At 41.8% G+C, this 16,029-nt stretch overlaps 1 long non-coding RNA gene across 2 annotated transcripts in view; it reads right to left on the bottom strand.

Annotated features, from left to right (window-relative positions):
* Nucleotides 1-3,738: 3,738 nt before the first annotated feature.
* Nucleotides 3,739-16,029, bottom strand: part of LOC104941935 (uncharacterized) — a 56,493-nt gene continuing 44,202 nt past the window's right edge. For both annotated transcript variants that reach the window (XR_797952.1, XR_797953.1), the window contains exons 2-4: nucleotides 11,265-11,387; nucleotides 6,297-6,398; nucleotides 3,739-3,804 (exon numbers count right to left, since the gene is read on the bottom strand). This is a non-coding gene — a long non-coding RNA (uncharacterized lncRNA). The remainder of the gene's footprint in view (nucleotides 3,805-6,296; nucleotides 6,399-11,264; nucleotides 11,388-16,029) is intronic.

Genomic DNA, 16,029 nt, shown 5'->3' with positions numbered 1-16,029 from the left:
CAAAACGTCGTTCTGAGAAACTGAGCAATTAAAAAAAAAACGTGTGTTAGCAATCGAGAAAAACTGTGAAGGCTGATACGAGATGCAAAACAGCTGCAAAGACACAGAAAATGTCAACAAGGAGAAAATAAATCACCAAAAATTACGAAAATTACTGCAAAACACAAAACTAATAAGAAACAAAGCAGAACTGCTTCAAAGAGACCTCAGCTGAGATAAACGTGATGCAGCTTCAAAGAGACCGGAAATTAGATCAGATCAAAATGTTTATTCTTCAGAAAGAATTAGTGTGTTTTTCCAGTGGTTTAGTTCACTGTACAAACATCTGGATCTCCGATGGAGGTAACGCATCATTTCTTACAAATCAAGTGTCACAGACTGGGTTTTTTTCCAAAAAGAACCAAATATTTACCGAGCCTTACGAGCACAGATGTGAACTAACATAAACAACGTGTTTACAGTCATACGATCTGCAGTTTCTCACCATTTGTCTTGAATGAATCTGGTTCCTGAGGGTTTCAATCTGACTTCCTGGATGTGACTTTTCAACAACTGTGAGATTTAGGAGTTCCAGAGTTCCTTTAGTCATCCGTCAGAGGGGAAATGTGCACAGTTACAGCAACGAGCCAAAGATAGCTCGGTATAATTAAGAAGGAAACATACAAATATTCGAAAATTACAAAATTGCTACAAAGAGACCAATATAACTAGAATGACTAAATGAAACCAGTTTAAAAACAGCCGGGAGTTAAAGGTGGAAGTATATATTGCAAAGCTATTTACGACAGCATTAAAATAATAGTTGTCAAGGTTTATAGAAGTTTCAGGGGCTTTTCTGGCCTTCACATAATGTAGCTCAAAGAGACAGGTACCAACCAGGAGAATACTTCAATTGATCACAGAGAAACATTTCAGAAGCAAAACAGCTGCAACGAGAAAGGAAGTGACAACTTAGTTTGTCGGGGGACATCTTACTTCTTCCTTCTCTCTGTCTATACCTGTGTACTCTCATGTTCCGATTAACCCAGCTTCCCCAAATGTCTTTCTTTTTGGTGTCTTTATACGCCGGGATCCGGAGTCATGGATGATCCTGCGGTCCTCTGTCATGGATTGCGAGTCCTGGATCTTGAGTCGTGGCTGTGGTCCTGGATCATAAGTCCTGGATGGATATCCTCGTGGATTCATCCTCCTATTATGCACACATGCATTTCCAAACATTTGGACTACCTATGTTGCAAATGTATTATCTTTTCAATTTACACACGGCATCTATTGCACGTCTGTCCGTCCTGGGAGAGGGATCCCTCCTCTGTTGCTCTCCCTGAGGTTTCTCCCATTTTTCCCTTTAAACTGTGGGGTTTTCTCCGGAAGTTTTTCCTTGTACGATGTGAGGGTGTAAGGAAAGAGGGTGTCGTATTGTCATACTGATATTCTGTACAAACTGTGAAGTCCACTGAGACAAATGTAACATTTGTGATATCGGGCTATATAAATAAACATTGCTTGATTGATTGATTGAACGATGAATCTTCCATGCCAACCAAAGTTAGCCATGGAGTGCCACAGGGCTCATCTGCTTGGACCTATTTTGTTCACACTATATAATTATGCTTCCGCTAGGCAATATAATAAGGAATCATTCTGTAAATTTCCACTGTTATGCGGATGATACTCAACTATATTTATCCATCAAGCCTGATGAAACCAATCACCTAAATAAAATTCAAGACTGCCTCAAGGACTTAAAAACGTGGATGACCTTAAGCTGTTTAATGTTAAACTCGACCAAAACTGAAGTTATTGTACTCGGCCCAAAGAATCAGCTTCCAGTTTGTCGTCGGGCAGTTAAGAGTACGCTTAAGACCTTCCTTTTTGATAAAGCTTATAGTGATAAAATAAAATAATCTAATAAGAGTGCATTGATGTAGATACGTTGTGTCTCTTCACCTATACATTTTAGTTCTTACTCTTTCACTTAAATCCTAAAAACTTAGATCTTATATTTAAAACTTTATCCAAACCTTTCCCCTCTATGACCTCTCGAGGTTTATTAGAGGGTAATAGGTTGCAGAGAACGCCTAGCCCGGCCGGGGGGTGTTGAGCGTAGTCACTGACCCACTCCTACCTCTGACAAATTCAGGTTCAAATGGGGACCTTTTTCCCTGTGTGTGCCTCTCCACCTCTGTTTCCTACTTGTTACTTGCTACCCTTTTCCCTCAACCTATCCTAAGGGAGTGCATGTATGTAGACACGTTAGTTTAGCTGCTATAGGCTTGGACTGTTGGGGGGGGCACCTACTCCGTCTTTCTGGCTGTTTGTACCTGTGTACTCTCATGTTCCGATTAACCCAGCTTCCCCCAAATCTCTTTTTTGTATCCATACAGTATATACGCCGGGATCCTGAGTCAAAGCTAATCTTGTTGCTGTGGTCGTGTGTCCTGGATTCTCTATCCTGAACACTGGATCTGAGTCCTGGACTTTGAGTCGTGGCTGAACCTGTCTCTGCGGTCCTGCCAGACTCTCACCATACTACTTCCCTGATGGCTCCCACAAGATTGCTGACATCCTCGTGGATTCATCTTCTTATTATACACACATGCATTTCCAAACACTTGGACTACCTATGTTGTGAATGTATTATCTTTTCGATTTACACACGGCATCTATTGCACGTCTGTCCGTCCTGGGAGAGGGATCCCTCCTCTGTTGCTCTCCCTGAGGTTTCTCCCATTTTCCCCTTTAAACTGTGGGGTTTTGTCTGGAAGTTTTTCCTTGTACGATGTCAGGGTCAAAGGACAGAGGGTGTCGTGTTGTCATACTGATATTCTGTACACACTGTGAAGACCACTGAGACAAATGTAACATTTGTGATATTGGGCTATATAAATAAACATTGATTGATTGATTGATTGATTGATTGATTGATTGATTGATTGATTATATAGCACTTTAAAACCTCCAGACCTAAGTGCTGTACAGAGAGATACATAAAATATAAAATCACACAGCTCAGCTCACAAAACATAAAAATAAGTATAGAATCACATAAAAGATACGAACACAAAACAAACCAGAATAAATATAACAATTATAAAGTAAAAACATAAAAACAACCATATAGTAAAAACAACACTGAAAGCAAATAAAAGAAACAATCTACTTGTTTACGAATGCTAAGGAGAAAAAGTGGGTTTAGTCTATGGTTTTAAGACAGGATTTAAAAACAGACAGTGTGGGAGCCTGTCTGATTAGCAAGGGCAGGTCGTTCCACAGTTTAGGGGCGGCAGCAGAGAAAGCACGATCCCCTCTGCGCTTAGACTTGGTTTTTGGCACCCTCAGGAGCAACTGATCAGCTGACCTGAGAGTGCGAGTGGGCGTGTAGCTGTGTAACAGCTCAGAGAGGTAGGGTGGGGCCATTGAGGGCTTTAAAAGCAAATAAAATACTTTTAAAAGGAATCCTTGAATGAACGGGCAGCCAGTGGAGTGAAGCTAAAATGGGGGAAATGTGCTCGTGTTTGCGTGTGCCAGTTAAGAGCCGTGCTGCATCATTTTGCACCATCTGCAGGCGAGCAAGGGAGGACGCACTTATCCCAATATATAGTGCATTACAATAATCCAAGCGGGAGGTGACAAAGGCTACTGTTTCAAAAAGGTCACTATTTATGAAAGGCTTTATTTTGGCTAGCTGCCTGAGGTGGAAGAAGCTGTTTTTAACAACTGCCTTGATCTGGCTGTCCATGAGTTCAGGGTCCATCTTTATCCCAAGATTTGTGATGGTAGGCCTGGTGGAGTGGCCCAAGGATCCTAGGGGCACAAAAAAACATAACTTCGGTTTTGTCATCATTTAATTTTTAAAAGTTGCATCCATGACTTAATGTCTTCAAGGCAGTTTAACAGTGGTTTAATTGAGTGTGAGTCGTTCTTTTTAAGTGGCACATATATTTGGCTTCCTAAGAATGGACCCAAGAGGGAGCAAATACAGGGAGAATAACAGGGGGCCTAACACTGAGCCTTGTGCAACCCCACAAAGGAGAGGAGCAGACAAGGACTCAGTCCCCAAGGCTGACGCAGAAAGTCCTACCAGTCAGATACGACCTAAACCATTTGAGGGCTTTGCCCCTAATGCCCACCCACTGCTCCAAATGAGCTATCAGGATCTCATGGTTTTATGTTAAATTAACATTAAAATAACTAAATAATGCAAAGTTATAATAATAAAACAATGTTCTATGAAACAATAAATAATCCAACATAATTTTTTTTTAAAACATACAAAGTCATATCACAAATGATACCTTGTATATTTTCAACTGAACCAAATAGGTAAAACTAAAGATAATAAAAAAATGAAGAAAAACAAATGAAACATTTATTAAAACAATAGAATAATCACTAATAAAGAATAATAATAAAAACATCATGGTAAAATAAAATAAAAAAAAGGATTGATTGCAATTCAAAATAACATTAAATTACTTTAAATGGAAAGTCATAATATTATACTTTTTTAATAAATTATAACCTTTGTTGATATAGAACAAACAGAATTTAGCACATGGGCATTTAGGAAAGGGATATCATCCTCTCATCCTGCTCTGGCCAGTAAACAGCAAAGCAAACCCACAGAGGACAGGCTTAGCATTCTCTTTCTGTCGACACACACACACACACACACACACACACACACACACACACACACACACACACACACACACACACACACACACACACACACACACACACACACAGCAGTCATGTTGAGTGAGTCCAGCCAGCCTGGGGGCGTTGTTTGGCCAACATTAAACCGGGCTATCCCTCACTGGACACCACTTGGCTGCTCCTGACCCCGGTCTGCTCGCCGTCTGGCCACAGGCTTGTAGCAGTTGGCAGGCCCGCCGTGTCTCTGGCACTTGCCCACTCTTGAGTTCATAGCTTTTGACCTGTGTGTTGAGGGGATGTGTTTGGCTCATTCTTACACATATAAACATTAGAGTGTAGCCGAGGGCCAGTTTGGCCCGAGCAGCCGTGTTTAACAGGCTGACAACGGTTGAATTAAAACACCTGATGTTCTCAATCTGTCTGGGAGCCCGTTACAGCCACTGTCCTTCGGCACTCTGGGCACACAGACAGCATGTGGGTAGTAACATTAAGTGATGCACTGCACTGAGAAAACACACTGATAGTGCTCAAAGGGCTTCATAATCAACTTCATAATTTGGAATATACCTACTTTTTAGGTCGGTTTTCCACTTTTAAGCAACAACGCTTTAAAGGGCAAGACAAAGGGAGCTTTTGGAAAACAATGTGCCTACAGAAAACAAATTCCCGTTGACCACAGGATACACTTTGTCTGGCAGGCTGTGTCTTACATTTTCACCAGATGTCGGGTCCAGTGCCCAGTTTTCCCGTACAAGAACGGAAAAGATAACATTTAAATAGATATTTATTTGAATATATATCTCTGTCATTTCAGTTTGGAGGCCATTACAAGAGCAACCTACTGTTGACATATGTTGAAACACATAAATGGTCAAATGTACACATTAAAACTAGCTTATTGTCATCAAGGAGATTACAAATAGAGTGGTGCAGGCAATATTCAAAACACATGACACAACACACACACGTCCTCATTCACAGATGAGACTATTTGACGTGACCGAAAATAACGTGAGTAACTTCTTAATGTCATATGGACATTGATGCATAAAACTAAGCATAAAAGTTAGAATTGGCTCTGTCAACATTGGACAAAAGCTAGAGATCCCGGAAGCGCTGGCCAATAGAAGCGAAGGTGTTACTTATTGATGCCATTATGTTAAGACAGCATATACAAAGAGTCCAATGGAGGCGTTTCAGGAGGGGGGAACTTTGGGATTTTAGCATTTTTAAACCATCATTAAATTGTGGTCAAAAGCATTTGAATGAGCCAAACAGGAATAGGAATTGGCAGTTATTTGACCAGGTGAAATAGGAAATATTCAAAACATTGATAATCATTTAAATCCTTAGAAATTACCTTGATATAATTCTTATTTTTCATACATACACACACAAACCCACACAGGTCCAATAATGCTCCAACCTGCATTCGGCCGTTCTTTCTTCATTATTGTGATGATTTACCAAAATAAAAGTATAGTTACATCTCAAACAGATGACAAATTACCGCCAGACGGGTGGAAACAGAGTAGTGAATCTTTACTATGGATAACAAACTTTGAATGTCAGTAAGCATGACGGCCACTGGTTCAGAGAGACAGATAGAGCCAGGCACAGTTGGCATGGATCCTTACCTGGGTGAGAGCGGCTGGCACTCCTCCAGTCAGCATGCCTCCCCGTCAGCCATCTCTCCTCCCAGCCCTCCGCCCAGGCTCTATGCCCCACTTCCACTCACACTGGGGAAGTAGAGAGACAAGAGACGATAACCAGTCACTAATCAGGTAGTCAACAGATCAAACAAAGAAGAGGAAGGCCCTGTGTCCACATAGCGTCTTTTTATTTTTGTTTCATGCTGTGACAGTCCAAGTTCAACACTCACCAAGAAACAACATTCAGTGTCCGCCAGGCGATTCATTCCAACAAATGGGCTTTTCTGTCTTTGTTTTAATAGTTTCCTGTCCTCCAATCTCTACAGTGACGTCACCAGCACTTTTTGGGAAATGTTTTCAACTTGAAGCGCTATAGTATTAGTAGACGAAACTGGAATTGTATCCACAGATTTGACGACTTATTAATATTTTGCACTAAGCTGTTTCGTCTGGTTTTCTGCCTGAGAACGAGCAAATAATGTGCACTCGGCGACAATTTCAAGCAAAATGACCATAAAACCACCAGATTTGATTTCTAAGAAGGCTATGATCTTTAAAATGTTGTATAATTGTGCATCTCCTATTTGATTTCTTATTAGAGTAAGAAAGTGGTATCATTAGTGATACAATGTACAGCCTTTTTAGTCTTGGTAACAGCATTGTTTAGGTATATTGCCTAAAACGATTTGTTACCAAACTTTATTTTTATTTTTATTATTTAGAGAGTTGAATAGTGGGGGAAATCCCAACAGACAAAACCCACTTTAATAAAATAGGTTTAATCAAAGAGAATATAAAAAGAGGGGATATTGACATTAAGGGGATTCAGTACACTACATTTTTATTCAGAGCAAAATGTGACAATATGCTACCATTTTCACTAAAAGACACATAAATAAATGGATCATATTGTGTTAAAGCTAAGAAGAGAGGGATGGAGAGAGGAAGGAAGAAGAACAGAGGGGAAAGAGGAAAAGCAGAGGGGGATAGAGATGGTGGGGGGGGGGAAAGCTCAGGAGGAGGAGCGATGAACTCCCAAAACTAATCTGAGTATAATCAGGGCACTGCCCCAGTGTCCTAACCCCATCCACACACACACACACACACACACACACACACACACACACACACACACACACACACACACACACACACACACACACACACACACACACACACACACACACACACACACACACACACACAGACACACTAGAAAACTCCCGCCTACCCAGAACCCCCACTGTGTGGGCGGTGGTGTTCCCCTGACCCACTTAACACATCTGGGTCAGCTGTATTCAACCACAGCTCAAACACACAAGCCAGGTACATTAAGATAAATGAACACACACACACTCAGGTTCAGATGAGTTTTTATCCACTACTCGTGTGAAAATGTAGAAAAAGATGGCTTTGATTACACTTGTCATGGTGGAGCAGAGCAGGTTGGACCCAAATGTAGGATGGACAACGGTTTTAACAGAAAAAACACATTTATTCAAAAACAAAAAGAGCAAACAGACCAGAACTCCCCCATGTGTAAAATCAAAGCTCCAACAAATGCCAACAGAAAACCATAACTTAAATACATGAAAGACTAATCACGAAGACAAGACAGAGCTGGGGAGTAAAGACAAACACAAGGTTACCAGGTAACCAAACAGGAGGGAAAACACAGAGACAGGAAGTAAAAACAGACATCAAACTGGGAGTGAACACTTTACGAACAAAAACTGGAAAACACAGACAGATCGTGAAACTTCAAAATAAAACAGGAAAACAGACCATGACAAAAGCATTACAACTGTGACACATAGGTGCTGTTCTGTGATGCTCATCCGTATTGTTTGACATCCGGGGTTCAGCATTGAGTTTTCTGAGCATCAAACTCTTTTAAAAGCCCAGTTCCAGTAGGAGCAGGGGCCGTATGCACTTCACCGTATGTAAAAAGCATTGCAGACAGACACCTTGGAGAGCCAAAAGGTTGTCTTGCGAGTCGTAGCGCTGGATGTAAACAAGCAGTTTTTTTGGCGCGGAGGGGCGTTCTTTTTTTCTGCAGGAAGCGAGAAAAGGGCACATGAAGAGATCGGTTAGGATTCTTAAACGCAGGGGTAGTACTGCCTTTATCGCTTCCAAAAATAAAAAAGGGAAGAAAAAAACTTTTGAAGTGTGTTTGTGTTTGAGGCGAGGGAGCAAAGGTGTGCTTTTGCGTTTGAGGCAAAAGCCATGCAGGACAATCTTCTGTGTTTGTGTGTGTGTGTGTGTGTGTGTGTGTGTGTGTGTGTGTGTGTGTGTGTGTGTGTGTGTGTGTGTATGTGTGTGTGTGTGTGTGTGTGTGTGTGGAAGTCCCTCTTGCCAGTTTTAAAAACCATCCGTAGCCCAGGTAAATGGCACGCTGTCCTCTGCACATGCCCGGTGGCTTTTTCTTTCTCTTCACATGGAGGAGTTCAGAGGGCCAGTTAGCACCGTTCACAGCGAACCCCGAGGCTTCACTCACTCACACACACACACACACACACACACACACACACACACACAGACAGACAGACAGACAGACAGACAGACAGACAGACAGACAGACAGACACACACACACACACTGAAATGCATGCACTAAGATTTCTTTGAGCACGCACACAAGGCCACAAACACATTCACACATGCTCAGAGGCTCTCGTAAATTCATGCAGAGGCAGCACTTGTACATGCAAACACACACACATATGTGCGCACACACACATACAGTTGGCCCGTGGCTAGAGTGTTCAAACAGGCGTGATATTGAAATCCAGCAGTCGGGAGAACAGTGGGTTTTGCTGAGGTCCATAGCAGGTTATTGATCAAGGTTAGTTTACTGTGAAAGCTCTGCCTGTGGCCAAGGGCCATTCACACCAGAGGTACGTGTGTGTGTGTGTGTGTGTGTGTGTGTGTGTGTGTGTGTGTGTGTGTGTGTGTGTGTGTGTGTGTGTGTGTGTGTGTGTGTGTGATCTTTGTTTACCACAGACACAGGACTGCAGATGTCAGTGTGAGTAAGTGTGTAGGTGTATGTGTGTGTATTTTTGCATGTATTGAAAGTTTATGAATAGACAACAGTGCTGTATGTACAGTGTTTCAGTACATCATGTGTTTGTATCAGCTTATGCACTCCTTCTTGAAATAAGGTATTAAAAAGTAAAAATTAAACAATTGGGCCAGGTGTATAACTCCATCAGTGTTCATCAGTGGTCGGCAGAAATTCTGTGTGAAAGCAGTCAGGAACGAGGGGAAAGGGCGGTCTGTGTGAAGTGGTGGCTATTCTGGACTTGGCCGCAATATGTTAAAGGTCCCATGTCATGCTTTTCCGGTTATTACCCGTCCTCTTGTGTGTCATGAAGGTTTTTATGCATGTAACCGTCTGCAGTCACAAACCGTCAAAGTACACCCTGTAGGGAGTAAAACTCTAAACTGAAAATACCTGTCTATGCTGCCCCAGAATGCCTCGCTGGGGATTTCTCTTTTTCTTCCTGGGTACAGCGACGTGCCCATACCCAAATGGACCCGTTGTTCCAAATGGACCAATCCGTGGAGCTGTTACGTCCACGGAGCCGTCAGGCCTCACACACACACACTCAATCTTTTCTCAGCTGCAGCTCCGCCGATTTCTCCTCCCTGAGATGGCGGGACGCGGCAAGGCTGTGAGTCAGTGTGTGAGCACACACACAAACTCCCAGCCAGGCTGCGGGTGTGTGTGTGTGTTCAGGCTGGTTTCGGGCTGGGTTTCACTGTGTCTCGCTGTCTCGCAGACGGCCACTGGGCTCACAGGGAGGGGGCGGCAGGAGCACCAACAAGCCGTTTAGGACAGAAAGTGAATACACATACTTTACAGAGATGCTGTATGAGAAACCAATTTGAGTTTGGAAAATTGCACAATATAAATCTATTTTAGTATACCTCAACAATGGAATTATGATCAGTGGAAATGGCCATGACATGGGACCTTTAAATGACATATACCCTAACCAATCCACAAAAATAAGAAATTGTTTTAAATAATTTTCCCATTTAATTCTTATCTTTGACTAATATTGTATGTGTGTGCGATAAATTGTTAGTAAATTGTATATATTATAAAGCATAATAGAAAATAAATGATACGTGTACTACTTGTAAACACAACTAATTTGGGCCTTTAGAAAAGTCAAAATTCTTACTTTAATCTCACAATTCTGACTTATTCTCAGAACTCTAAAAGTTCTGAAAGGTTCTGAAAAATCACTTTTGGTCAGACCCGCCAATCCCCCCCACCCCCACACAAATGCACATGTGGCCCTAATCCTCTTTTGTACCTTGTCAACAAAGCCTTTTCTGTAAAAAAATGTTGAGCAGTAGCTGGCTACTTGCAATAGCTAACACAACAGTTAGCTTGTTGTATAGCAGCCCTGAAGGACTATTAAGTTAACAGCGAGAATGGATGTGGACTGGGGGACAGGGCGGGTCGCTGCTGGGATGCCAGAGCTTTTTGGAAGCTCAATTCTGGCTGGCGTACACAGAAAGATCCTGTATCTTCAACAGTAACTTCTAATGCTGAGATAACAAGAAACTTATACCGATTAGTAAATGAACAAAAAATTATGTTTTTGCAAGTATTTCTGCAAGAAATTAGGCAAAAAACATAAACTTAAAATGTGTGGTTTTTTAATAGAGATCGGATCACCCATGTGAAAAATTAGCTTGGAATCCAGTGTGAATCACAATATATTTAGCATAAATGTTGAAGTCCCTGTTTCCACAGAAATGGCACATAGTAAAGGAGATGTTTAGCTTAATGATTTCCAATTTGGTTAAACTCTTTTCTGCAACTCTAACTCCCTGGCTGCAACTTAGTTTCATGCTTCTTTTGCGTTATAAAAATAACTGAAAAACTCAAAACACTTTGAGTTCAAATCTCGATGTGAACAAGATATTAAAAACTTACCAAAAAATAGGGGATCCGTTGCTACATCTGGAGATGAACTCTCGACTCTTGTCCATTTTTGTAGCATGTCTTGTTTTCCAGTGGTTAACAGGCGGACAGTGATGTACAGTAGCAGCAGCAACCCTAAAAGGCAGAGGGGAAAAAATCAACACATGGCGCAACTGCAGAAATCATCAATCATCAATATACAGGTTCAATGCCTAATCAGTAAATCACTTGACCCAGATTGTGCTATAACAAAAAGTCTTCAAACTAGAGCCTATGGTCAACCAAGGATAAATAAATATATGTTTTCTTCATAATGCTTCAATACGTAAGTTGACCATTGGGACAATTCCCCCAAACCTTGGTACATTTAATTAACCCTAAAACCATTCATCATTGAGCAAACCATTGTAGTTGTGCAAATGACGAAGAGCAGGAATATGGTCACTTTGCAGAAATGACCTCTCTCTGAAGGTCTTAAATCGGAGGATAGGATTGCATGAACAAACAGACACATTCACACATGCAATTCCTCCATCCCCTCTCCTCCCCCTCTCCTCTGTCCGGTCAGTGTAATGGATGGTGAATCCGTTGCTTAGTCATGCATACAGCTGACAAATTGTCCCTCTCCGAGCACGGCCCCGCCGCCGTGTGATTTGTGAAAGACGGGACGCGACAGGATGAGTCGGCAGCTCAGATTGAAAAAGGGCACTGAGGATACAGGCAAACTAGTCTGAAAAGGTGCATTTGAAGAAAATTATATATCTGAGAGCTTGCAGGCCGCCGGGGTGTGGATGGGCTGCTCCTGTGTGTGAGTGTGTGTACGTCTGAGTAAGATTGGAAATATGTGAGACGTGTTTCAGCAATGACCTTGCTGTGTCGTGGACAATGAGAATTTTGCTCTAGTATATGTTTATGGTGGTAAATCTGACTTTATTTGACTGGTTTAACTATGAGATAGCCCAAGTAGTGTGGACCGATCCCCATTTAAAGCGTAGAGCATCACTAAAATACAGTCTGCCGTCCCTGTTTTTAGTAACATATAACCTACATACTACTGACTGCTTCCTGGACTACCCATTATTCCCTTTTATTATAATATAGTATTCTTACTGGCAGATTCTTCTTCACTGGAGTTAAGCGTGTTGAGTGAATTGATTTGTCTTAAAAACTACATTGCTACAATATTAAATGGCTACCAAATTGAGGCTTTTAAGAGCGCTATGATTGAACTGATTTCCCCATTTTACCCAATTCTTAACCCATAATAATATACATTATCAATGTTGTTCTGTATGGTTTTTATCAAGTTAATAGTAGTATTAATAGTTTTGAGCTTCTATTCATTATTTATGTCCTGTACGGCTGTAGGGCTTATTTATGGTGTCGTGATCGGTCATGATCCCATTAGTTTATCTGTTTCCTATTTTATTTGAAAGTTCCCTCAATCTGTGTCATGTCTGCTTTTACTTCCTGTCTTTGTTTGTTTTCCCACCTGTTTAGATTGTCTGTCCTGGCCTTATTAGTTCCATCTGTTTCCCATCAGCCCTGCAACTATGAAGGTAGATATGGTGCAAAATGCGAGAGCTTGTAAAACCTGATGGGAGCACTTGCAGGATAAAAATCTGAGCTTGTGTACATACATTTACACTTGTATAAAATATCCACGTATCTGTGAACCAAATTTAAAGTCACAGAAGAAGAAAAAAAGTGTTGTAGCTTGTAGGAAAAAAATGAACTTAGTGATGAAATATTCACTTGCAGAAAAATATATATATTTTTTTTAATATATTTTCCATTACAACTGCAACTTGGTTATTACAACCTCTCAAATCAGTCATTTACAACCCTTCACCCCGAATCTGCTCTGTGACAACGTATAATCCTCCGACCGAATCTTGCCGCCTTGCACTTTTGCTGCGACTCTTTCGCGATTTGTACTCTCCAACAACTACTTTACCTCAATACTCTAGAAAATTCGTCATGGCACAAAATAACGGGTTGCGTTCCCGGTCCATTTTTCCAAAATAATATCATGAACACATTAAAGCTGGAAAATTTGTCATGATTTACTCGATTCATTGGGATAGCTAGGACAGCTTTGTGTTTGGCAAACATGGAGAACATTCAGAAGAACTGTTGGACCCAAAAACAAACCAGCACATAATTACCCCCGCCCGCTTGGTGCAAAGTCAAAGTGTTGTAAAGGCCCAGACACACCAAACTGACACCAAAGAACACGTCCCGACGGACCCGATTGTTTTTTCGCCTCACGTCTCCTGCGTCTTGGCCAACAGTCGCACTGGAACACACCGCAAAGACTTCAGCCGACAGCCAAGAAGCACGTACACGCATGCGTGAGTGGCAATAACTCTCCTTAACAGCAGGCGGTGGTAGTGTGTATTCGTCATTCAAAAGAGGCAACAACCGAAAAGACAGACTGCGTGATAACCGAGAGAAGAAGAACAGACTGCGTGATATAAACAAACCACAAATAGCGTGTGCATTCCATTTTCACTCTACAGCGAGAAGCTCATGGGGCTTTCCCGAACCTGTGTCGAGAGCTGGAGTTAAATGAAATCTCAGATTTGCCTTCTTAATAGTTTTTTTGGGTCCCTCACTTCCATTTCGCTTCTCATGCACTGATTCGCTAGCTGAACAGCCAATCAGAGTGATTTCTTTTGCCGACGGCTTTTGGCGGCGGCGGCGGAAGGTGTTGGCACGGCTGAAAAGACACGACGGTGCAGGACACACCAATCTGAGTAGGGCGACAGGATGCTCATCGACGGCCAGACATCTATCGACATCTATCGACGCCGAAAATCCATGTAAGGAAAAAGTTGGGGGGAGGGATTGGTCAGAAAAACATCAGTCTTTAAACGTACTCTTTCCGAGCAGTCAACTAAGTGTTTTTAACAAAGCAAAAAATGTATGCACAATGCACATTTCACATTTTGACGAAAAGAGCGATGTGCGCAGAGGTTTGTGTTCCACCCATAGTATTGGGGAGGTTTTTGTAATTGACATACAATGTAAAACTAAGTAATACATTGTTATTTTTCTATGTTTGCTACATGTACAACTATACAAGTGTCGAAAAAAAGCCACTGTTTTAACCACATTTTATCAGGTTAATTGAGCTAATGCTATGCTAGTGCGGACGATAACGTTGCTAGCTAGCTAACAGCAGCTAGTATCACTTTTGTTCATGGCTCAGAAGCCTCATTCAATCTGAGACAACGTTAGCATTGCTAGCTAGCTAACAGCAGTGATCGTTACTTTTGGTGAAACTCATGGTCAAAATTCACACATTGAGCTTATTTTCAACATGTATGAAATGGCAGTAGGCTATACTAAGAGAAGTGTTTAAATGAAGAAAAAGCTGTTTTGTAAATGTAATCACCAGAGTTCAGCCAAGATGGTGATTTCCGGTAACAACATCATTGTCTCAGCAAAATGATTGCACTGCATACTTGCGTGAGGGAGTTAGGACCATGTTCTGTTTACTTGCCAATATTTCCCAAATTTCGGGTAAAAAAAATGCATTCGGTCACAATCCAATAGCAATTAAAAATATAGTGTAGTTAAAGATAGTTGAGTGTGACATTAGTTTATTGTTTTAGACAATACAGTCTTTTGGACTGATAAGGGGGTTAAAAGTATCACTAAAACCACTGCAGAAACATGAAAAACATTTTTTAAATCTTGTCGTTTTCAGCATCCTTGTAACCTAAGAAACCTGGTGTATATAAAGTAAGGCAGTACAGTACTGACTCAAAGCTGAGAGAATAATCACACGCTTTATACTACCCAGATGTAAGCACATGCTCCTAATGTGATCCTTAAAATCTCAGACCAGCACTGCAGAGCTTTCATAAATTAGCCTACTTTATGACAAGCCACTAGCCATTAGGAGGAAGTAAAAAAACGATATCAAAGATGAAAAGACAAAGAAAATAAAGGTACATAGGGGCTGGAGGGAGGTGAAAGGGACCCTGGCACATTCAGAACACTAAAAGGAGTGTTGTGCCAAGTCTGCCTGCCTCCCCTCTCTCACCCCCTACTCCCACCCAACTCTTTCTCTTTCAAAGGACCATGGGAGGGCTGCAGCTTTTTAGTCATAAACATCTTGCGGGTAGGTCTGCACTGGGCCTTTGCCACGTTACACATTCGCTTATATGAGGGGAAAAAAGAGGCGATTCTGGCACAATATCTACTTCTCTCCCTTTTTCTCTGTCTGATCGTTCCTTGAGGCCAGAGTTGAGGCTGTGATAGAGATTAGGACAGCAGCGCTACTGACAAGGCAGCTAAATCTACGCCGGCTGAAAAACCTGGCAGCAGTAGTGTTTGGAGAAGGATTGTTTAAAAAGAAGGCTTTGACTAATAGCGAGGAGAGAGACGAGGAGCTGGGTCAGGAAATGGACCGGGCCAGAATGGTTGATTGGGGAGACTGATCAGTTATGATTTAAGGCAGATGTAGGGCTCTCGCACGGCTGACTTAAATTTATAAAAAAGAGTGCGTGTGCCTAGAAAGTACATCTGCATGTGTGGCTGACTACACACTCTGAGGGTGTCAGAGGTATGCAGCCCAGAGGGACTCATGCACACTACACTTGCAAAATGCTGAATACACAACACGGCCGCACAGTCGACACAATATAGTGCCCATATGCCTGTGATGGCATCCAGATGAGTGGAATGGATGAAACTACATGGCAGGGAGCCATGCTTATGAAAATCACTCTGGGAGAGCTCACTCCGGTAAATCAGGAGGATTTCC

This window comes from Notothenia coriiceps, unplaced genomic scaffold (genome assembly GCF_000735185.1).
Source record: "Notothenia coriiceps isolate Sejong01 unplaced genomic scaffold, NC01 NC01_scaffold00000339, whole genome shotgun sequence".
In the NCBI taxonomy this organism is placed as follows: Eukaryota; Metazoa; Chordata; class Actinopteri; order Perciformes; family Nototheniidae; genus Notothenia; species Notothenia coriiceps.
Note: the sequence above shows the minus strand (reverse complement) of the source record. Positions and strands in the feature narration are given on the sequence as shown.